At 33.9% G+C, this 24,419-nt stretch overlaps 1 pseudogene; it reads left to right on the forward strand.

Annotated features, from left to right (window-relative positions):
• Nucleotides 1-2,780: 2,780 nt before the first annotated feature.
• On the forward strand, nucleotides 2,781-19,194 carry LOC149263875 (endoglucanase 18-like; annotated as a pseudogene).
• The last annotated feature ends 5,225 nt before the right edge of the window (nucleotides 19,195-24,419 follow it).

The raw sequence follows: 24,419 nt of genomic DNA on the forward strand, positions 1-24,419 counted from the left end.
TGGGAATTCCAAGTAGGATACCACGTCTACATTAGAGTACGAGCCAAGAAAATCACCTTGCAATGGACAGGATGTGCTAAATTAGCACCCCGATTTTGTGGGCCTTTCCATATCTTGGCTCGAATCAGATCGGTGGCTTACCAACTTGCCTTACCTAGTCACATCCATGTACACGATGTCTTTCATGTTTCTCTACATAAGAAATATGTTTATGACGCTAATCATGTAATCAAATGGCAAGAAATTCAAGTATATACATACATACATACATATATATATATATATATATATATATATATATATATATATATATATATATATATATATATATATATATATATGGTTTCTCTTTAAAGGTGTATTAAACAGATTGGTTAATGACGTAACGCATTTTATTGTTATGTTCAGGTCAAATTGAAAGGAAATTTCTTGGTCGAAACTCTATTTATACTAGATCAGAGAGAAGTAACATTGTGGAAATGAGTTATCACCCTAACTAAAGTTAGTGATAACACTATGGGAGAGAAGAGACCACCTGGGAAGATGAGCAAGTTATGAGAGAAAACTTTCTGGGTCTATTTGTAGAAGAAGAACATCGGGACAATGTTCCATTTTGCGGGGGGGAAGATGTAATATCCATCGTTAATGTAAATATTTATTTTACTACAACCAAATAAACTGTTACTATTTTTAAATTTTAAACTATTCTTGAATTTAGTTATGGAAAGATGAATTTTGCAGTTATTAGTAAATATTGTTTCTTTTTTGTTAATTAGTTAAGAAAGATAGTTATATGTCCCAAAACTAAATCTTGGAGTATTTTACTCAAAGAGATCAAGAGGATAGGGGTATCTGAGATCAACAAGAGAAAAGAGAAGAAAGAACTATGTTGAGAGGTCAGATAGTCTGTGATAGCTATGTCTAGTTAAGACCAGATAGCTGGAAAACAAGGTCTCTAAGGAGAGAAGATTTTTCCCTGGAATTAGGGATAACACGGGGGGAGATTTGCTGGAACAATAGATCTCACAGTAGGGAGGAAAAAAAAGTGCAAGTCTAATTATAGACCAAACTCTCGAAGAAACATATTCAGATAAGTGAAAATCTTCTTGTGTTAAGCATAGAAGTTATTTAGATAATAAGCCCATAATCTGAGTTTATTGAATGAATTAATCACTATAGACTGGTTAATTTAAGAGAAGTATCAGTAGGTTATTCTCTACTTAAGAGATAAATTTCTTCTTCAAGTATTCCATGAATAATGAGTTATGAATAGAAAGAACAACAGAAAGCAAAAAGGAACCATCTCTATATTCAAAATGAAATTGCAGTGCAAATATTAAAAAAAGATAGAGAATATTAAATACAGTACTAGGAAATAAAAATTGATAATAGAGATAACATCAATAGCGAGTACAGCTAAATCTTGGATGGAGCTTTATAACGTAGATTAATAAAATTAGCTGGAAAGAACAGGAAATTAAATCCAAAACTCTCAAGGCAAATTAAATTTACCATAAAGAAGAAAAGCTTCAATACAAAGGAGTAAAAACCAATATTGGTTATAGCTGCTTATCTGCATAATTAAACGCATTAGAAATCAGAATCCTTTAATATTTCTTTCCCCATATATGAAATTCCACTCATAAACCCTAGTTGACTAATACATTCTATTACGCTCTGGAAATTATATAGTACCCAGTCCCTTACATGATTTAGAGGGGAAAGTATAACACTGAGAGCATAAATGCTATTAAATGGCCTCAACATCTACAGGTTATAGGCGGACGACAACACTCAGCAAAAACAAAATCAAGAACTAGACTCTGTGCGGGATGATAATATGCACATTTGCCATATATCAAAACTGAGAAAATTCTGAACTACGAGGGCTCAAAGATCTTGGATTTACAATACAAATAAGTATTAAAAAACCTTACTGAAACCCTATAATATTAAAAAATCGAACCCTTCATATGTTCATAATGTCTTGACATAGAGAAAGATTGTAGAGTGAGCCAAAACTATATATATATATTAGAGGTTCCAAAAACTGTGCCTTTTACAAAGTAGCGGCCTCAGAAAAATGCCCAAATTTACAATGTATGGGCTGAAGCCGTAAAGACAGTTACAACTAACATTCATAAAACCTAACCAGTATGATCATAGCTCCAAACAGTTGAGAAACCTACAAGAAATCAATAACTGAAATTTTGGAAACCCCGACTCCTTGGCCGTGAGAGGCTTCCATAGAAAGAGAGACAAAAAGGAGTGAAATACCCAGTGAAAGGTAGGTTCAGCCCCTTGGTAAGTTGAAGCTGGTAAGAGGGCTTCTCCACAGCACTGCCAAAAAACACCTCAGCACCTATAAAACCTTCCACCAAGCTAGTTGGAAAGACAACATTAGAGCTTAGCCTTAAACAAAAAATGTAATAATGCTCAAGGAAAAAATGCAGAAAAACATCGTACACTTACCATTGAAGAGCATTATGAAGACCTCGTCGTAGAAGATTGGAATCCGAAGCACTAAAGAAATTTATTGCAGTGGTCAGACAAGCCAGAGCAAATCCATGATGCCAGATGTCAGAGATGGTAGGAAAGCGAACCATGACTACAAGCGAGGTAGCCAGGTCAAATAGAACCAAAACCATAAGACCCTGGACAGAGATGGAGTTCGTCATGCCCTAGATTGACATAATGACTAGATAGAGGTAATAGACCCAGGAAATGAATTACTGATCCCTCCAACATTGTTCGATCTAATGAGCAACCAAGAGCCATCAATGGGGAGAGTGGATCCCGAGGACTACGTGGGAAGTGGACAGCATGGAGTACGTCAGACCGCCACCTAGGCCGAAACAGCCAGGTCCATTAAATATACATGAGCCAAATGGAGGGTTTTGAGGCTAGAGCTGAGTTTCATTTAAGTACCAGTCTAGCATAGTACTGGAAAATATAAATATAATTCATTTGAAAACCATAAGTCAAATCAAATACGGTTATAAATGATTCCACCAATATTCATGAATCATATATGTAGATATACATTAAAGTTTCAACGGTAGTTTTCATTTAATGTTTTATTAATAGACCTTGTCATTATTTTCATAATGTTATTCATAGAAATAATAATGCCAAGAATTATAAAGAGACAGTACTTTGGTGGCATGGTATATATATATATATATATGCTATGATTAATACATGGATGTGTTACACGGAGCAACAACCCATTGAATATTTCCTATATGGTGGGCTTTGGACAGAAATTTCCCCATTGTCTTATCATCGACGTGCATCCCTTCCATCTATTCACGTAAAGCCTCAAAAGATATTGTGCAACCAACAACAATTATTTATAACATCAAACATATATATTATGAACAATAAAATAACCCTAAAATTCAAACTAATAACGATTCAAAGGTTTGTGCCCACTTCCATTCAAATTGCCATGTTATGGGTTTGGTATTTTCTGATAAAGTTGTCCAGATGTCTTCCACTGTTTTTCATGTTCATGATTTATCATGAAAGAATAATGCCATTCTTCAAATTCTGATCCAATTATTCCTCTTCAGTACTCGACGACCCTCTCAGTTTAGCTATTTTTCGGTACAGTCAGCTATATAAATTAAGGATAATTTATAACAAAACCATATATTGTAAAAACAAAGTGCAGCATAATAGGAGCACTAGCAAGGGAAAACTATAGCAACAGTGGCATAGAACAGTAATCAATAGAGATGATGTCAAATCTTTCTCTTGCTATTGCACTGTTTGCTTGTGTCGGCTTCACGATAGTAAATTTTATCAATGCTGTGTTGGAAAAACATCAATTCCATCGACAACATTAAATGTGTTAGGCGCATGTTAGGTGTCAAGTCTTCTCAAGAGTTCACTCGAGACTCCTAAAGAAGCCACCGACAACCAGAATCTAGAAACTTCTCAACCGTGTATAAAAATCCCTGCTTGGTAATCGAATGAGCAAGTTTTCTGAGTGTTTGTGTTCAAGTCAATCTGATGTGTCTTATGTTCTCTGATTTGGTATCAAAGCAAGGTGAGGTTAATTGCTAAGAGAGTAAGGTTCCTGTTTGTGAGCAATCATACCGAGAGTGAGAGATCGCTATGTAAGAGATTAGTGTGATGAGAGATGTTGAAAGAAAAAAATTCTCTAAAGAGACTGTTGTATGGAAGGGTGATCTAGACGAAGGACTGTGTGGGATTTTTTTGCTGCTGTAAAGTTGCAATACATCTTCTTGTGTGTAAGAACCCATTGCTTAAAATTGCAGTATGCCTAATTGTAAGAACTATCTGGTGCAGAGGACTGGTTGTTCTAGGGTTCCTAAACGATGTGGAATAGTGGTTTGTGCAGGACGGTATTCAAGCAAGCCAGGGCTAAGCTGGAAAAGCATTAGGAAGGTCCACGTTTTTTTATTTCCTTGAATCTTACAGTGTTTGAAGTTGTTTTAAATTAGAAAATGTTTAGTGTGTTACGCCACCCAAACATGTAAATTAATGAAAGTCTGGAGGCTGCCAAAATTTTAATGGATATAATTGTTTAGATTTAACATATGATATATTGTTTTGCTAGTTTTGTGATGAATTATTTATGGTGCTCTTGGTGAAGTATGATTTTGGTGCAAAACTAAATTAATCAAACAATTTTGTGCCATCTGAGATGTATTTTAAGAATGCATTGAAGTGTTGGAGTGACGTCTTTTGAGAATGTGCTAAAGTGTTGCACAGGGGACTTTTTAAGAAATTATGAAGGCAAAGAATTCGTTGTTGGAAGGAATGATCCATTGATTGAAGTAAGAGTATGGTTATTCTTTGTGTTTTTTTTATGAAATAAAGTAATATATATATATATATATATATATATATATATATATATATAAATAAAGGGGTAAGGAGTAAGTAAAAATTAATTTTTAAAAGGTGAGGCGTTATTAAAAAAATTATTGAAGTTGTGAAAAAATTGTATCTTGGTGGTTGGTATTTAAAGATTCATAAGGTTATTGAAAATGGAAAATATATTAGAAGAATCTTATTTATCAAATTCTAACAAGTTAGATGGTGAAAATTATGCAAATTGGAAGTTTAAGTTGCAAACTTTAGAGGAAGGCTATACTATATGGACGACTCTGTCTGGAGCTATAGTCAAACCAGTATCCTCTCAAGCCACAAATTCTGTAATTCAAGATTGGGAGCGACGGGAAAATAAAGCGAAGGTGATTTTATAGATGTCTGTTAAGGACAACATTATTCCACACATTAGAGAGTGGAAAACATCCAAGCACACATGGGACACTCTCAAAAATTTGTATGGGAGGAATACTACAAATCCAATATTATATTTAAAGAGTAAGCTTCTTTCAATTAAGATGGAAGAAAATGAAAGTGTGAGTAATTTTATTTCTAGAATTAAGGATTTAAAGGATAAATTTGGTGACATTGGTGAAACAATATCTACTACAGACTTGGTTACTGTGACATTAAATGGAATGCTTGATGAATATCAAATGTGTATCACTAGTCTTTCAGCTAGAGAGAAGGCTCCTACTTTTGATGAGTTGGCAGGTATACTTGTGTAGGAAGAAGAGCGGGGAAGAAGCCTTAAACAAAAATCTCTCAATTCAAATTTTGTATTAATGGCCAAAGGGAAGCAGTCCTTCAAACGCAAATATTGGGAGAATATTAAAGGCAAAAATTCACCAATAAAATCATTTCAAGGTACACCTTTACCAAGGACAAATGCCAAATCAAGTAGAGATGATGTGTGATATTATTGTGGAAAACCTGGTCATTTTGCTAAGAATTGCATGAAAAGAAGGTCAGATCAATTTTAAAAAAGAAGGCATTCAGGAAATTATGTTGATAGAGAGGAAGCAATTAGTCATGACTTTAGCAATCTTAAATTGTTTGTGTTCAATGTTGCTTTATCAACAGAAACTGATGATGATAATGCTTAGTTTATATATTCTAATGCATCAATCCATATGTCACGCAAAAGAGATTGGTTTGATACTTATCATGAGATTAATAATGGTGGACACATCTATTTAGGAGATAATAGATCACATGAAATTAAAGGATATGGTGATATAAGTGTTCTGTTGCCTAATTGACAAGAAAAACAAATTCAAAATGTGGTATATGTTCTAGAATTAAATAAGAACTTAATTTCAGTCTCTGCTATTACAGATCAACATTTAAAACTTGAATTTGTGAAATCGCATTGTTCGATAAAGGATGTGTAGGACAACTACAAGGTTGTTGCAAAAGGAATGAGAGTCAGAGGATTATATAAGTTGGATGTTATGAAGAATGGGCATCAAGATTTGGCATCAACAAGCATGTCAAATATAGAGCTTTGGCATCAAAGGTATGGACACTTAAATCATAATGACCTAATGTTATTACAAAAGAAATTAATGGTACAAGGTCTTCCAAATATTAAGGGTGAAAAAGTGAATGTGAAGGTTGTGCATTAGGAAAACAACATAGGGAATAATTTCATGTGCATGAGAATAGAAGAAAACATGAAATACTTGAACTAGTGCATACTAATGTATGTGGTCTAATGCAAACTAAGTCACTTGGTGGAGCATATTGCTCTCTTATATTTATTGATGATAGCACTAGATACACTTCGGTGTACTTTATAAGAAATAAAAGTGATGTGTTTGAATATTTTAAAGAATTCATGAGTATGGTTGAAAAGAAAACATGAAAGAGCATTAAAATTCTTCGATCAGGTAAAGGTGGTGAGTACACTTCAGGAGCTTTTATCAAATATTGCAAACAAAATGGAATTATGCAACAATTACAGTACCACATACACCTTAGCAAAATGGAGTAGTTGAGAGAAAGAATAGAACATTAGTTGAATCTGCTCGTAGTATGTTAAAAAATAAATGACTTTCTAATAGCTTTTGGGTTGAAGCCATTAATATAGTTGTATACCTTAAAAATAGAATCCCTACTAAGTGTCTTGAGTGTAAAACACCATTTGAAGCACTTTATGGTTTTAAACCTAATGTTAGTCATTTAAGGATATTTGGATGCAAGGCCTTTGCTCATATTCCTAAAGAGGATAGGAGAAAGTTAGATGCCAAAGCCATCAAATGTATTTTCATTGGATATTGCACTGATCAAAAAGCATATAAAATGTATGATCCAAGTACTCACGAGGTCTTTGCAAGTAGAGATGTTATATTTCATGAGCATGCAAATAAAGAAATAAAAGAAAATGAAAATAATGTATGTAAGCCTCCTTAGGACATCTTTAAGGAAGAAGAGGAAGTTGTGGAATCAACTCAAGAAAACATGGACATTCCAAAAGACATGTTAAGGAGTCAAAATCCACAAAGAAGTGATGAAGGCACTCCACACATAAGAAGAAGAGGAGAAGGTACTCCACAGTGTAATGAACCTCTAAGAAGGTCAACACAATAGATTCAATCCCCTATCAGGTATAAAGATTATGCTTGAATGTCTCAAGTAATGACTGTTTTTGAGCTCTTAAATTATGAAGCAGCTAAAATCATAAACAATGGATGGAACCTATGAAAGAAGAATATGACTCTATAATGAAAAATGAAACTTGGGAATTAAAAAAATTTCCTAAAAATAAAGGCCCTATAGGATCAATGTGGTTGTACAAGACAAAGTTTAATGCAGATGGTAGCATAGACAAGTATAAGGAAAGATTGGTTGCAAAAGGTTATTCACAAAAAGAAGGTATAGATTATGAATATACCTTTGCTCTAGTTGAAAAAATGAATACAATCAAAATAATGATAGCATTGGCAACTAAATATGATTGGAAGCTACATCAATTAGATGTGAAGTCAACTTTTCTAAATGGTGACTTAAAAGAGGAGATTTATCTTGTTCAACCACAAGGATTTGTAAAAAAGGGACAAGAACATCTTGTATGCAAGTTAAAAAAGGCCTTGTATGGACTAAAACAGGCACCTAGATCTTGGTATGAGAAAATCGACAAATTCTTCTTTCAGCAATGATTTAACAAAAGAAAAAACTATCCTAATTTGTATGTCAAGACAAATACAAATGGGGATATAGTATTACTCTCTTATATTTTGATGATCTAATAATAACAGGGAGTGTTAATAAAACGAACATATAAAAATGAAGTTATCACAGGAATTTGAGATGAAAAATCTTTGTCAGATGCACTATTGTCTATGTCTTGAAGTATGGAGAGATGATGGAAGGACCTTAATCACACAAAGAAAATATACAAATGAAGTACTAAAGATATTTCATATGAATGGATGTAAAGAAATGATTGCTCCATTGGAACAAAATATCAAATTGAGAAGTGAAGATGAAACAAAAGAGGTGAATGGAACATTGGATCAACATTAGTGGGAAGTCTGAATTATCTCACTACCACTAGACCAGACATTGCTTATGCTGTAAGCATACTTAGTTAATTCATGGCTAAACCTCATGAAAGCCATTGGATAGCTACAAAAAGGGTCCTTCGATATTTAAAAGGAACTATCAATTTTGGTATTGAATATACTAATTCTTGTAATGTTGAATTGACAAGTCATTCTGATTCTGACTGGGTGAGAAATCTAAATGATAGGAAATCCACCATTGGATATGTCTTCAATATAGGATCCAGAGCTATATTAAGGAGCAATAAGAAACAAGAAACAATTTCCTTGTCATCAATTGAAGCAGAGTATAAAGCATTATGTAGTGCCACCCGTGAAGCTATATGGCTCAGAATAATACTTGAAGATGTTGGTGAAGGTCAAAAAGAACCTATAGTAATCAAATAATCAAAGCACTTTCAAACTCGGGAACAATCTTGTATGTCATGCAAGGTCAAAGCATATAAACATACAATATCATTTTGGCTGAGAAAAGTTCAATCAAAAGAAATTGATGTCATATATTGTAATACAAACGAGAATGTAGCTGACATATTCACTAAGCCTCTTGTGAAGGCAAAGTTTGAGTATTGTAGAAGTAAGTTATGTGATGTAGAAAATCCATATTATGTTGTAAGCCTAGCTGAGACTTAGACCAGCAGGCTGTATGTCAATTAAGAGTATGACTCTGTCTTATGCATTGTGCTATAGTGTATTTTTTGTGTTTATCTTATGGTTGGAATTAATGGGGAGTGTTGGAAAAACATTAATTCCAACCAAAACATTAACTCTGTTAGGTGCATGTTAGGTGTCAAGTCTTATAGAGTGAACACTTGAGACTTCTGGAGCATGCATCCTGAAGAAGCCACCAACAACCAGAATCCAGAAACTTCTCAGCAGCGTATAAAACTCCCTGCTTGGTAATGGAATGAGCAAGTTTTGTGAATGTTTGTGTTCAGTTCAATCTACTATGTCTTATGTTCTCTGGTTTGTTGCACAGGAAAAGGCAGGAGAAATCGATTACGATGAAGCACTCTCAAAGGCCATTCACTTCTTAGAAGGGCGACACTCTGGAAAACTTCCCTTGAATCAATGAGTGAAATGGAGGGGAGACTCTGCTCTTTCTGATGGTCGCCTAGCTCGTGCAATGGCCGCAATCCAAAATAAATAGTGATATTTAATGGTTTTATATTTCTGAATGGTTTTCGATTGATTTCTTTATTAATCGTCAGATTCAAAAATATTATTAAAATCTGTAATCCACATAAAAAAGATACTCACTTCTATTACAGATTGCTATTTTCTCCAAGTTGAAATTTCGATGATTTTTCTTTCAGGTGGACCTGACGGGGGGTTACTACGATGCGAAAGACAACGTAAAAATTGAATGGCCCATGTCATTCATAGTGACATTGCTTTCTTAGGCAGCTTCTCATTATGAAGACGAGTAAGTCGGGCAAACCAGCTAAATTACACTCTCCAAGCAATTCGTTGGGGAACAAATTTCATAGTGAAGGCTCATTCATCTCATATGACGCTGTTGACTGAGGTGGGCAATGGGGACACCAATCATCCATGTTGGTAGCGACCAGAAGACATGGATACTCCTCAAACATTGAAACAGATCAACCCATGTTCTCCTGGCACCGAGTCTGTTGTCGATGCCTCCGTAGCTCCATCCTCTGCCGCCATTCCAGAGAACATTAAAAATACCCTACATGGACTGGGCATATTTATATGGGGTCAAGCTATAGTGGGCTAGCAAGGCCCTTTACCGACTTGGAAAGAAGCACACAACATTGGCCTAAATGGTCACAAGGCCCTACAATGGAACAAGATCATAGCAAATATAAAAAACATTGGTATATGTCGCAGAACCAGAGACTTAATCACATGGAAAGGAAAGATGAAGACTGATAATATTATTGTAGCTGATACTTATCTCTCTCTCCAGAGTACCAACCCTACAATCAGTTTTGCATTTCCCCTCAGCTTTTGGGAAAACAGGAATTTCAAACAAAATCATCATTTTTTCTTGGCTAGTTTTTCACAACAAGAACCTCATCTTGGAGAATCTACAGAAAATACACTGGCAAGGGTCGGGAATCTATTCTATCTGTAAATGTGATGCTAGAAACAAAAACCACATCTTCCTACAATGTCAACTCACTACCCAGGTATGGAAGAATTTGTCTAAATATTTTGGTTTCCATTTAATACTACACTCATCCATCACTGAATCACTAAAGTGGTGGAGGTCACAGAAGCCCCCCTGGAGGGCCATTCATTTAATCAATATATGGGACATCTGGAAATGGTGGAACAACTACTTGTTCCAGAACTCTAGAGAGGACTTCCAACAGCGCTTTCATAGAATTGTAACAAATTTCAGTGTTTCTTCTCCCCAACTCAATCGCCCAAGCAACAATCCTCGCATGCACATTGACTCACAGTTAACGTATTTAATGGGTTTTTTTGACAGTGCAAAACAAAAAGGGTTATATGCCAGTGGGGTTTGGATCTCCATATCTAAAAAACTATCCTACAATATTCTCTGGAATGGAGGACATGGCACCAACAATAAGGCGGAAGCGATGGCTCTTTGGGGCCTATTGTGGTTCAACAACTTTCTAAATATTCCTTTCCTACATGTATATGGGGACTCCAAGATCATAATTGACCATGTTTTAGGAAAGGCCTCCATCAACACCCCATCATTACAAGGATGGCTAAAGAGAATAGAGATCCTTTGGTAGCTTCAAAATGGTTTCACAATCCAACACATAGGCAAATCCCAAAATATGCAACTAGACAGCCTATCAAAAAAAGGTGTGCTTGGAGCACCTAGTAACTAGTTCCTAGAAATCACTTGGGAGCATAACACTTATGTCATGGAGGACTTCCTTTTTCCTAGAATATACGTTTTTTTGGGCACTATTGAAAGTCTGTTTTTGTTTATGTTTGTGTTTAATCCACTGCCTGGCCACTGGGCATAAATAGTGTCCTCTATGAGGATGGACCAATCCTCTCCTTGCAAAGCCCTAATTCTTCCTCCTCGTAGATGGTGTTTCGTCAACATGACCATACAGTGTCCTAATACTGACATACCATACTGTCAGTTGTAGCCCTGTCTCTATCTTATATCTTTTCAGCTTCTTATACATAGACTTATCAGAGTATATATGAACCACCTATTATTTATTTTTGTTGTTATGGGGCACATGCAACTTCAACCTGATTTATATAATACAGAGAGTGACAAAAAGGCTCATGTGTACGAACAATAGTTGACATTTGTATATCTTTACTCTAACATCAATACAAATTTTTTTTTTTGGTAAAAAACAAAAGAAAATAAGATTAATCCTTCTTACTCAGATTTATTACGCATTCAAAAGCTGTGAGTACAAATTTCGGCAACTTGGAAATGTCAACCTGAATTGTATATTTTAAAAATATTTTAAAATTTTATTATTTTATATTTCAAAAGTTGGATGCAAATTTCATTTCCTTTGAAATTTCTATTTGTATGGTATATTTTGAGAATATTTTAAAATCTGACTCAAACCTCTGAATTTAATTGTTTAATCTAATTTATTTGTGTTATTTTAATTGCTTGCTCTAATTTTTATCTTTTAAAATCTAAAATATTTTTAAAATATCATATTAAATTGAATTTTAAGATTTTGAAAATATTTTAAAAGCGGCCTCAAACCTCTAAACTTAATTGTTTAATCTAACTTATTTGTGTTACCTTAATGGCTTGATCTAATTCCTATCTTTTAAATTCCAAAATATTTTAAAAATATGATATTAAAGTAAGTTTTAAGATTTTGAATTAACTTTTTATATATATATATATATTCTGTTGCCTTGCTTCTGCAGCTCTTCGAACTTGCAGACAAATACCGTGGGTCTTATCAAGCATCTTGCCCTTACTACTGTTCCTATTCTGGTTTCCAAGCATGTACTCCTGCATACAATTATACATTAATCTTATCCCTGCTGTGAACAAAATTGGAGGCATAAAAAATACAAAAAGGTTCGAGTGTTAGATGAGTATCATATTCATAAATTTTGTAATGCTGAGCAGGACGAACTGCTGTGGGCTGCTGCTTGGCTTCATAAGGCAACACGCGATCGATCTTATTTGCAATTTGTGTTGGATAACCAAGGATCGAGTTCCGCAGTCAATGAATTTGGTTGGGATAACAAATTTGCAGCTGCCCAGATACTCTTAGCTGAGGTAGGAGGTGGAGTTGCTCAGAAATTCTGATTATATTTACAGAAAATCTGGTAAGGATTTTCGTAAATCCAAGTTATAGTCTTTAAACTGCAAACTTTTAGGTGTCTTAGACGTGTTTGATGGTGCTGAATCCATTTCCACCATCAAAAACAGGATTCAAACACTGTTTCTACAAGATTTTTTGAAATTTTTTAGCCCCAGATGCCGGCCACTTTTAAAAGTCCTGTCAATTCCTCCCCCTCCTTAGACTACTCCTAAAATAAGTAATAATAAACTGACACTTCAATTCAATTCAGATTTTTGTCTAGTGATACTAAATACTAATAACTCGTATTTTAATTCAATTTCAATTTTTTTTAAATGTTAGATTTTGAATTTTTGTAATCATAATTTAGTAAGTATGTTTTCCAGATTAATCATATTAGTTTCAAATCAACAATAATTTTCAATTACTTTTCTAAAGTTTAAATTTTAAATTTAATAATACAAACTTTCATATAAATCAATTAATTAATCCCATAAATTTCATACAGGTGAACTAAATGTATTTAATAAAAAAATTAAATTGGTAAATGTAATAAAATACTGAACTTTAAGAAATTCAATTAGATAAATAGCTCAGAACACTTACTGCTGGTCAAAGTAACCTCTTTCACCCATAATTTGTAAGTATATATCTTAGCTCATATAACAGACCGTTTTGATGCACAGGAATATGTATCTGGAGAAGGCCTTGCAGAAATTTAAAACAGATGCAGACTCATATGTGTGCGCCTTACTGCCCAAAAGTAGCACAGTGCAGATTCTAACGACTCCAGGTTTAACCAATAAAATCTTTTTAAAGCAAAGTTTAGAAAGTTTAGTTGAGTAACTTACGAAATTTAAATGGTAATATTATTAATTTTTCATATAAATGGTGTAAATTTACATATAACATTTACTAAGATATTTTTTACAAATTTCCAAACGAAAAATTTATTATGAATATTCCTCACATCATTCATAGCTTGAAACTATGTTTCATTCATAGCTTGAAACTATGTTACCAGAAACTGGGCGAGGGGCAACGTTTCTGGCAAAAGCCGCTCTAGAAACAAGAAAACACAAGAAACACCGTCTTATACGCCGTTCTCGTTCTCTTTCTAGTTGACCAGAAACTGATTTATTGCGAAACTGTTCGTGAAACTAGTCGTTTCCTACAGCATACAGTGCAAATCGTTTTTTATTCATTCTCAATTTCCTTTCCCAACTGGAATTAAATCCTACAGCTTACAGTGCAAATCGTTTCTCCTTCATTCTAGATTTCCTTTCCCAACTAGAGTTAAATCTCCTGTAAACTCCAGTTGCTTTTCCAAACACTGCAACTGCCCATGCGAAGTCTTTTTTCGTGTTGAAAAAAATTGTGCATGCAAAATAAAATAATGGTTGTGACAGCTCTCAAGATTAATCAAAGACTTAAGCTGCAGAGAAGATCAAATTATCATTCACCAGACGCCGGGAAAGAACAGATCAGAACCGCGCCGAGCAGCTTCACGCCCCTAGCAAGTTAGGTTCAGTGCCATCGTTTTCTTGTGAAGTTATATGTCAGGTACATTGTTCAATCAATTTGTGCAGTCATACTTTATCTTTCCGCGATTCGATCCCTGAGCTGTGACGTTTACATTTTGCTTCTGCTAGTTTTTTATGTGTACCTTGAAAGCCCGCATATCTTAATGTTTTCATACTTGAATCATAAAATGTATGTCTTTATTCATCAACTAGAAATTTCGAGCGGATTGTTTTAATATGCCCTTCACCTTTACATTTCAAGATATAATGTTATGAGAAGATATAATGTTATGAGAATCTTTCAGGTAAGTAGAAATTACCGGAAAGGAAATTTTGGAATTGTTGTTTTTCATATTTCTTTTGGTCGTGACCATTGTCCAGTGCTATGGCCATTACTAGCCTCTGTTTTTTCTTTGAAGATCAAGTTTAAATTTTATTTATCAAAATATATTATGGAACAAGAAAATCGAATTTTAAGCTTTAACTTATCAATTGGAATTGGAGAGTGGTAATATATCAAGACCCTAATAATTGTAATGTTTTAAGACACTAACATTTTGAAGGCCTAAGGGATTTAATGCAATATTTCCCTCTCTTGCATGACCTTTACATACTTGTTGTTCAATCTCTTGGTATACAAGGATTTGGAAAATATGAGAGCTTTTTGAAAACATGAAATGATTTAAGAACATAAAACATAGAAAATTGGTTAAATATTTCATTCTATTTATACCTTCCAACTTTATATATAATAAATTTTTAAAAGGCTAAGATATGTAAGATTGATTTAAAAAAGTTTATAGAAGTGATTATCTAAATTTTTGGATCTACAAAATTATATATTTTTTTAAAATAATTTATTATTTATAAATGTTTCTTTACAATCTTACGCATTGCATGTTTATGATTAATTCTTTGTTTTATATGGTTTACCTTTAACCTTCTATTTTCTCTCTCTTGTGGTGGTTTCTTATATGCTAACCCTCCCAACTTCGTTTCTCTCTTGTGGTGGTTTCTTATATGCTAACCCTCCCAACTTCGTTTCTTGTACCGTTCTCGTTCGCGTTTCTGGTAAAATAGGCTTGAAATAATAATAATAAGTCATGTAGAACTTAACTTACATGCTTTAAAACTTGAATACTTAAATGCTTTGCAAGTTAGAGGAATTAGTATATTTCCTTAAATCTTTCTTCTTTGGCCTTCCTTGCAAACTAATAACATGACCTTTGCAGGTGGGCTTTTGTTTGTAAGAGACAGTAGCAACTTACAGTACGTCTGTCGCTTCACAAGCACTGCTAGTATACTCGACATACTTGCGGACGCAGGGATTTCTTCACTACAGTGTGGCAGTCAGGGATGGAATTTGACGGGCATTTTGCCCGTCATAAGGCCTTTTGAACGTATTTGATGGTTGGAAAATTTTGAAGACCGTTTCTTAAGACGTGTTTGGAACCATTCAAAAACGTATTTTTGACGGTTAATATTTTTCTGAAAACGTGATTAATACCCATTCAAGAAAGCAGAAGCGAAAGTAGTAGACTAAGTTGCCAGGCGCTTGTTCTCCTCGATATGGCCACTTGTCCGGCCTCCAGCAAGCCATCCTGTCTCTAGGAACGTTGGTATGTTTTTGTCATATTACTGTTGTAAGTGATAATTTTACATCCATCCCATGCTTCAAATTAAGTTCACAACAATGTAATTTTGAAATCCTGGGAAACGCATCCAGGAAAACCTAAAGTAAATCCGGCCTTGCTTTTATTTTTGATTCTGCACATTATTTTAGCCAAATCCCTGAACGGACTTTTGGTGGATGTTTGGTTGCAGATTCTCTGCCATTTTTTAGGGTGTAAACTCAGAGTTGAACCAAATAAATGATTTGCTGCCGTCGGTTAATTTAGTGGATCACTTGCACATTTAAAGGGATTATATTGGTTTGTTTTGTGGAGACAGCCAGAAGTAACCACCCTCTGGATTCATTTTCAACTTTATGGGAAGTGAATTCCAAGAGGCAATGCACTACCAACGATAGTACAAGTGACGGGTTTGAAGAAATCTTTCCTCTGCTGTAATGAATCGGGGCTTACTAGTAATCATACTGATCCTAATATATTTAGATATACTTCTCTAAATTAAATAATTAATAAAAAACATACAACAATGAATTGGGATATTTTTTTAATATTATATTTGAGTATGACTTTTTCATTTAATAAATTTGTTTTGATGTAAATACTATTTTTTTTGTTAGAGTGTATATTTTAAGACAATGAGGATTTCCTTCTTTTCTTAAATATTTGTGAGCAAACTGCTCTCCAATATGGTAGAGATGTTGTAATCTCTTTTATAACATTTGACTTGGTCAAAATAAAATTAGAAAAATAAATAAATAAAATTAAAAATCAAAAATCAAAGTTAATAATTATAATTAATAATTAAACCAACTTAGATCCATCTTAAATGTGTATCTACCAAGTGGCCAGAAAGATCAAATCTTAAAAATCCCTTACTAAAATATTTGAAAGGAAGATCATTTAATTATAAAAACAATAATTACTTATTATTTGGATATATTTATTTTAATCGCAAACCTATTAAACATAGATAAGAATTAAAAATATAAAGAATCCAAAGCATAAACATGTTTAAGAAAAAACAAAATTGAACTCCAACATGATATATTTTTATGGAGTATAATTAAGGTCAAAGTATTGCATTTGTATGTCAAATTAATCTTAAAAGAATAAAGTTCTATAATATTGAAGGCCCCACTACACTACATATTGGAGAATGAGATGTTTATTACATTTTTTGTCTATTTGCATTTCATATACCTAGGTTTCCCACATCTTAACAACATTTTTAAAAATGCAGTAAAAGATGTGACACATTTAGATGGCATAGCATCTTTCCCTTTATGTTTCTCAAGATGCATTTAAATATGAGGAAAGTCTTTTGCACATATATCCAATTTCCATCTATATTTGGATTTAATGAATAGCTTCCATGCATCTTGACTCATTTATTTGCTTACATTATCATTGGAGCAATGAAATTTGGAAACTTGTATGTTGTGACATCACTTTGAAACAACTAATAATTTGTTGTAAAATAAATTTCTCTTATTAGATGGATATGAAAACTGGATGTTGGTGCTATGTTCTTGTCCCCTTTTAGGGTGTCATATACTTATGTTTTGTATCAAATCTTATATTAGATAATGTAAAAAATTATCTCCTAATTTGCATGAAACTTAGTCTTATTGGGAATTGAAACTTTCTGGTGATATAATATAAATTGTTGCTTTTAAATGACACTTGAAATATATGCAATGGATAACCATCAAGTACTCTACCTAGGATTGATTATATACTTTCAATAAGAAAAATAAACATGTTTCAAATGTTCAATATTTTTTTGTTGAAATCTCCACAATTGTAGTTGTCAAAGTATTATAATTTAAATATATTTAATTTTTAGTTGATATGTCTACAAGTTATATTAAAGGGTATAGTCTCTAAATAATACACCAAGGTGAAAATTATTTTGAATTTTCAAATAAGTTATTTTGTCTAAAAAATAAACGAACTAGTTAATTAGAGTGAGTTTTTTATGATTTTATTTAATGTTACTTTAATACACAATGGCTTTTGTTTATATATATTGATTTTACTACAATTTGATGATAAATAGAAGGAAGGATTTGATGAGAGCATGCTTTTATCACATTTAATATTATAAGTGTTTGTTCTCTAAAAATGTAATAGTGGAGGAAATCATAACATAATCCTATAACATGATGTTAAGAGATCTACATTGTCCATTTATTATAGTTTTTGTCTTTTAATTTTTAAAAGGTTCAAATACTATACATTAATTGTTGTTAACATTATTGTATATCTCATTATCCAAAACAATGCTAAATAATAACATAAACCATATTAATTAATTTACTTTTGAGTTATTGATAACATTCAATAGTTTTACTATGTTGGTCATCTTATATGTCCTATAAGATATCCTTAGTCATATCTCATATATACAAATGCTATGGCATGTCTGGGGCAAGGAAAATTGATTTCAAGTTCCAAAGACTTTATTGTGAAGGTTCCATGCAATTTCAAACCAAGATAAATTGATTTCAAGTTCCAAAGACTTTATTGTGAAGGTTCCATGCAATTTCAAACCAAGATTTGAGATTTAATAAATCATTTGTGTGTTATGGCCATTTTGTTTTTTCCTTATGATAAATATGTGAAAATTTAACATAATTATGTTATTGAAAAGTAATTTTATAATCAAACATTTATTGGTGAAGGGTTAATTTATTGTAAGAACATTGCAAAATTTTAAAAACGTGAAGAGTTAATTTATTGTAAGAACATTACTCTTGAAGGGCAAAATTTTAAACATAACGTTTCTTGAGGATGAGCATAATAACCTAAAACGTCAAAAAAATATTATATGATGGGTAAAAAGACATCCAAATTCCAACCCTGGTGGCAGTGTTCCAGTTTCACCTTCAGATATTAGAAGCTTTGTAGAAACACACGTAAATAGATTAGATTTCTGAACAATCCACATAAGGATGCCGCCGGAGCCTCATCACATCAAATATAATTATAAAACCAGCTTTTAATATCTGACTGGTTTGAATATATGGGCTTTGATCAGGTGGACTATATACTCGGCAACAACCCATTGAAGATTTCCTATATGGTGGGCTTTGAACCGAAATGTCCCCAGTGTCTTCATCATCGAGGTGCTTCCCTTCCATCCATTCATGTAAAGCCTGAGAAGATATTGTGCAACGAAGGAAAGAGTAACTGGTACAACGCCAATTTGCCGAAACCAAACATTCATGTGGGCGCTGTGGTGGGAGGACCTGATTCAAATGATCAGTTCACTGACGCGATATCTTCTTACAAACAGCTGGAGCCAACGACGTACATTAATGCTGGGATGGTTGGCGCCCTTGCCAGCATAGTCCGTTGAGCGCGTGGTGACAAAGCAAAATGAGATTGCGTAGCTTGCCTGCGTGTTTGGCCTTTGATTAGGGTTTCCGATCTTAGTACCCACAGTTCTACCAGTATTTCTTATAATACATAATAATCTACAAACTCTGGATTGCTGCAGAGTTTGAGTTGTGATGATACATCAGCCCATAAGTTTCAACTGTGCAACGAATGGTCTATCCAGATATCTATTTATTTTTAAAAGTATATTCCAGAAATATATATCACCAGTATTTTATTTATTTTCAGGTATTTACCAAGATTTATTTGTAAAAATAACCAAACCAATTTTCATAAATGGACTTACGTTCTCACTTACTAAGTAATTATTAAAATGTAAAATTCCATTGGTAAAAGAAATAATTATAATGCAAATCTTAACATTAACCATCTTTAAATCTAATATATAAACACTAAAATTAAAGAATTTTAGGAAATCTAACATTGTGTGTTGGAAATTGAGATCGCCTACGGAGATAAGAAATCCTGAGAGAAAATGGAGAATAGGGTTTTGTTAGTGGCTCTTTCCTCTGCAACTCACGCGCCGCACCAGAGTGCCTCGAGCGACTTTGCCCCTGCATTTCGTGCTTCGCTCAACCCTTGCTATGAGGCTCTGCAAAGGCAGACGCATCACTCAGACTCAGCGTTTCAGGGATCTCTTTTGCCCCTCTGCAGCGCTTTATGCAACACTAGCGGTTACGTTGTCAAATGATGGCTGGCTTTTCCTTCGGCTTGTTGGTGACCATGGCAGACATTCTAAAGACTGGCATGCTTGTGCCAGTTGCCCAGATTTTTCTCCCAGGACACATACCTTAGACGCGCTCCAAGCGTGCCCTTCTCTAAAAAAGCAATGAGGCAGGGATTTGTATGACGCAAAGGTCCATTCCGCCCCTCCACAAATCTGCTAGCCTATCTTTAGCAACGGATGGAGCGATAGCTGCCATCTGCAGAAGCCTTTTCTTCCCCCACCGCCTCTAGTTGGTGAGGAGACAGAAAACCCAAAAGATTCAAGCATTGTTTTGCTCCAGAAAGCGTTTGAAAACTTCTCTGCCCCCTTTCACGTTCAAATCTCACAGATCTCAAGCAATGGGTCTACCCTTCACATCTGGTGCAGGATCTCAAGGTAAAACTGGAGAGTGGAGTCGGGATCCCCTCTGCCCTACATAGACTTCTCTTTCAAGGTAAACAATTCGATGATCCTCTTTCCCTCTCTTCTTACAGCATAAAAAATAATAGCTCTTTGGTGTTTTCCCTTCGCTTGAGAGGCGGCGCTGCAGGTTAATCTTCTTCTCCTCCTCCCTTCTCCTACAAAGCTTCAGTACACTCTGAGATTCCCTTCTCCCCTGAGGCTCCCAAACCCAAGCCTTTCCTGGTTGACAAGTTAGAGGAGACTCCCTCTGTTGAGCTCTCCCACCCGCGCCTTACAAATAACCTTCAAAAATTTGCTGCCATCATCTACAGATTCAACGGCCTTTGGCCATGCTCTAAGGACCTCTATGACTCGATCCATGACAACTGGACTCATCATTGCAAGGTCAGCTTCTGCTCAAAAGGATATTTTATAGTTCTGTTTAACAATCATAAGCATTATGAGCAGGCCTTAGAAGAAGGTCCTTGGTTTATGGGTACAGCAGGACTCTTCTTAACTCCATGGTTCCCAAATTTTGACCCAGCATCTGCAGTCATCACCAAAGCGCCTGTCTGGATCAGACTTCCAAATTTACCAGCTCACCTATGGCATTTAGCAGTCTATAGGTGTATAGGCAACACCTTGGGCCGCTTTTTAATGGGAGATTCGATGCGGGAACATCAAGGTTTCTACACATATGCCAGAATATGTGTGGAGCTAGATCTTAGCAAGGGTCTGCCAGATCAAACCAATCTCAAGATCAACGATTTTGTTTGGACCCAGAACCTAGACTACGAGAACACTGCCTTCCGTTGCCGCCATTGTCACCTAACAGGCACCTGTAGAATTCTTGCCCATCGCTCCCTCCAAAAGCGAAAAAGGGCAACATTGCAAAGACCAAACCCAAACGCTGGGCCCCTTGTCCTCCACCGCAAGCAATGAGCTCTGATTCCCCAAGCTCGAAAGGTGAGGAGAGCGACGCAGCACTGGACCAGGCGCTCAATCGATGGATCCGCCCACTGATACTCCTGCGCCCACCTCTGTCTCAGCAATCTCCCAGAAACGCATCCATGAGACCTCCTCTTCTGAATCAGATAAGGAGATCCCCCTATTGGAAAATTCCAATCTTCAAGTTGTTATAGCTCATTCTCCCGAGGATGGCTGGATAAAAGTCAATAAAAAGAATGGGAAAAAGCATCGTGTTGAGAATTTTGCCCCTATGGGGTAAAAGTCAGTTTTCTCTCAAGTTAACTGATGTAGCTACTTGTATGGTTCATTCCTTTTCCGAGACCGAGGTTGATAGTTTCATCATTTCCGATCGGCTGGTTTTTTGTCTCTCTTGATTGTACTATATTTTACTCAATAGAAATAGCTTAATTATACTGAGAAAAAAAAAATTATATGTTGGAAAAATGGTAACAGATCTATGTTAGGATTATGTACTCTGTTACATAATTCTCTCTTACAGTAGAAAATAATTCCTTTATTCGCTTTTTTAAGAAAAAATTACTCTATTCATTTTTTTCACATAATTGGCCACCATTAACATTATTATTTCGCAAAAAAATCATGAAATTATTAAAAAAATGTTATCTACTTTATTGTTACTGTGAGACTATCAACCCAATCACCATATGCAATGCATATAGAAGAAATGTTATCTACTTTATTATTACTTTGAGACTATCAACTCAATCACCATATGGAATCCATATAGAGAATAGAGAAACTGAATAAGGAAGTTCAATAAATTTAAAATAACATGGAAATGTCAGTGTCTGTAATTTATGTTATTATTATATGAAAAGATGCATATTTCTATATTCAACAATTATTATGCTACTATATGATAATATATTAAAAATATGTGTATTTTTATATACAACCATGGTTTTGTCTAACCATTCTCAGAAAACTAGAATTTTTAGTTAGATTATACCCTCCATAATATTAGTTTTTGATATGGTATTAGTGTATGTTTAATTAGTTTTGATATGGTATTAATTTCTGTTTTATTAAAAAAAATCAAGAATGCTTTAAAATGCTATATTAATAAAAAAATTCTATTATTATTTAAAAATTTATTTAAGTATATTTTTGAATAATGGATAATTTAAATTTTTGTTTTTAGTTGTAATAGTTTATTAATTTAGTAAAATAATATAAAAATTGAAGTTTAATATATTTATTTTATTTATTTTTAATGGTTTAGTAAATAAATATTTATTTTGTTATTTTTTAGTAATAGTACGTCATTTAAGACATTATGTCATAAACATTTAAATTGTCAAAATTATTTGAAAATCTCATTAAACTATTCACATAGTTCAATTTATTTTTGTGTCTCTTTTTGTACTAACATTAGCCACTTTACATACTTAAACTCTCAAAATCCAATCACACATCGAATTTTGACTAATATATTTTTTCACGAAGTTATAGTTTTGTTTTTCTTCCTTCCCCTTTTATTTTTGGAATCTTTTATGTTTTTTTAATATATAATTTAGTTGTCAATTTATTTTCCATATAACTTTTTCATTATTACTATTTATTCAAATTTAACTTCTTTTTGTCTAAATTTATTTAATAAAAAAAATTATAAAATTTATATTTAAGAAAAAAATAATAAAATTATTTTTTATATTTTTAAAATTATGAATATAACTATTTAATTCAAAATGAGGTAAATTAAAAATAAAATTACTCAACATTTAATTAAAGAAAAATCTAGCAATTGAAAGGTTGGAATAAGTCTAAATTCAAGAACATCTTATAAGAGAAAAATAAGCTAGAGCAAAAAATGCTTGTGATTCAACAAGAAGCTATCTCAAATGGAAAATATAACGCCCTTATAGCAAAATAGGCTATCACTCTCACTCATCTAAACGAACTTCAGAAGCAAGAGGAACTCCTTTGGTAGCAGAAATCTAAAGTCCGTTGACTAAAGGAAGGTGAAAGAAACACTTCTTATATCATAAATTTATGTTACAACATCAACACCATAATATAAGTGCCTCTATTAAAATCCCTACCAATAAAAAGTTTCATAATTTGCAGGACATCACTTAACAACTCATCTGACATTTCCAAGTAATTCTAACAAAGCTTGATATTCAGAGAGTGGACGCAATATGCACAATCACATCTCAAATCCCAAGATTTCTCACTAAGAAGCAAAATAATTCCTTCCTTTGAGAAATAAAAACGAAGTTGAAGTTATCATTAAAGGGATGCATTGCAACAAATCTCTTGGGCCTAATGGTTTCACCACTGAATTCTTCCAATCCCATTGGCTCATAGTAGGTGAAGAGGTATGGTTAGCTATTGAAGAATCTCAAAAATCCTAATCTATCCTAAGATCCCTCAATACCACATCCTTAGCCTAGTTTTGAGGCAAGTCAATGCAGAAGAACCAAGTGGCTTCATACATATCACTCCTCACAACATTACTTATAAGATCATTACAAAAATTATTGCCTTGGCTACTAATGAAAAGCAAATTGTTCCATCTGCATAAATCCCCTCTAACCCTTTGAATATAATTTATTGACATTAGAATGTGACAGAGTGTAGAATAATACCATAGGGAAAGATGGCAACTCTGCACTAGCACGACCATGCCCATTCAATTTCAATGGTATTAAGTGGTTGGGGAAGAGTGCAGATTGTATGCCAAGAGTCTGCAAATTCAAGGTAGCGAAGCAGGGGAAAGGAAGGGGAAGGGAGAGGCAGTGGAGAGGATAGGGAGAGGGGCCATGAACGAAAAATAGAAATTGAATCTTACAAAAGAGTAGAGGATGAATTAAATCTAGGAGGTAGATTCCTCATTTGCAGGCTATCCATCTGTTCAAATTTCAAATTCTGAAGAATCCTTTGAAATCCTTACTTTCCTAATCAACAATCAACATAGTGACATCAATTTCCTCATAGGTATTAGATATTTGGTTCCAACCGAAATAATCTAGAAGGTCATATCATATGAGAATGACTAGCTATATTGTTGCAGATTGATATTTATGGTACGAATGTATAGATGGTGTTTTGTAGGGAAGAATTCTATGATGAGGGAGATCAAG

This window comes from Pinus tabuliformis, chromosome 6, assembly GCF_031772625.1.
Source record: "Pinus tabuliformis cultivar Carrire ecotype Pingquan chromosome 6, CPIR1, whole genome shotgun sequence".
Taxonomy (NCBI): domain Eukaryota; kingdom Viridiplantae; phylum Streptophyta; class Pinopsida; order Pinales; family Pinaceae; genus Pinus; species Pinus tabuliformis.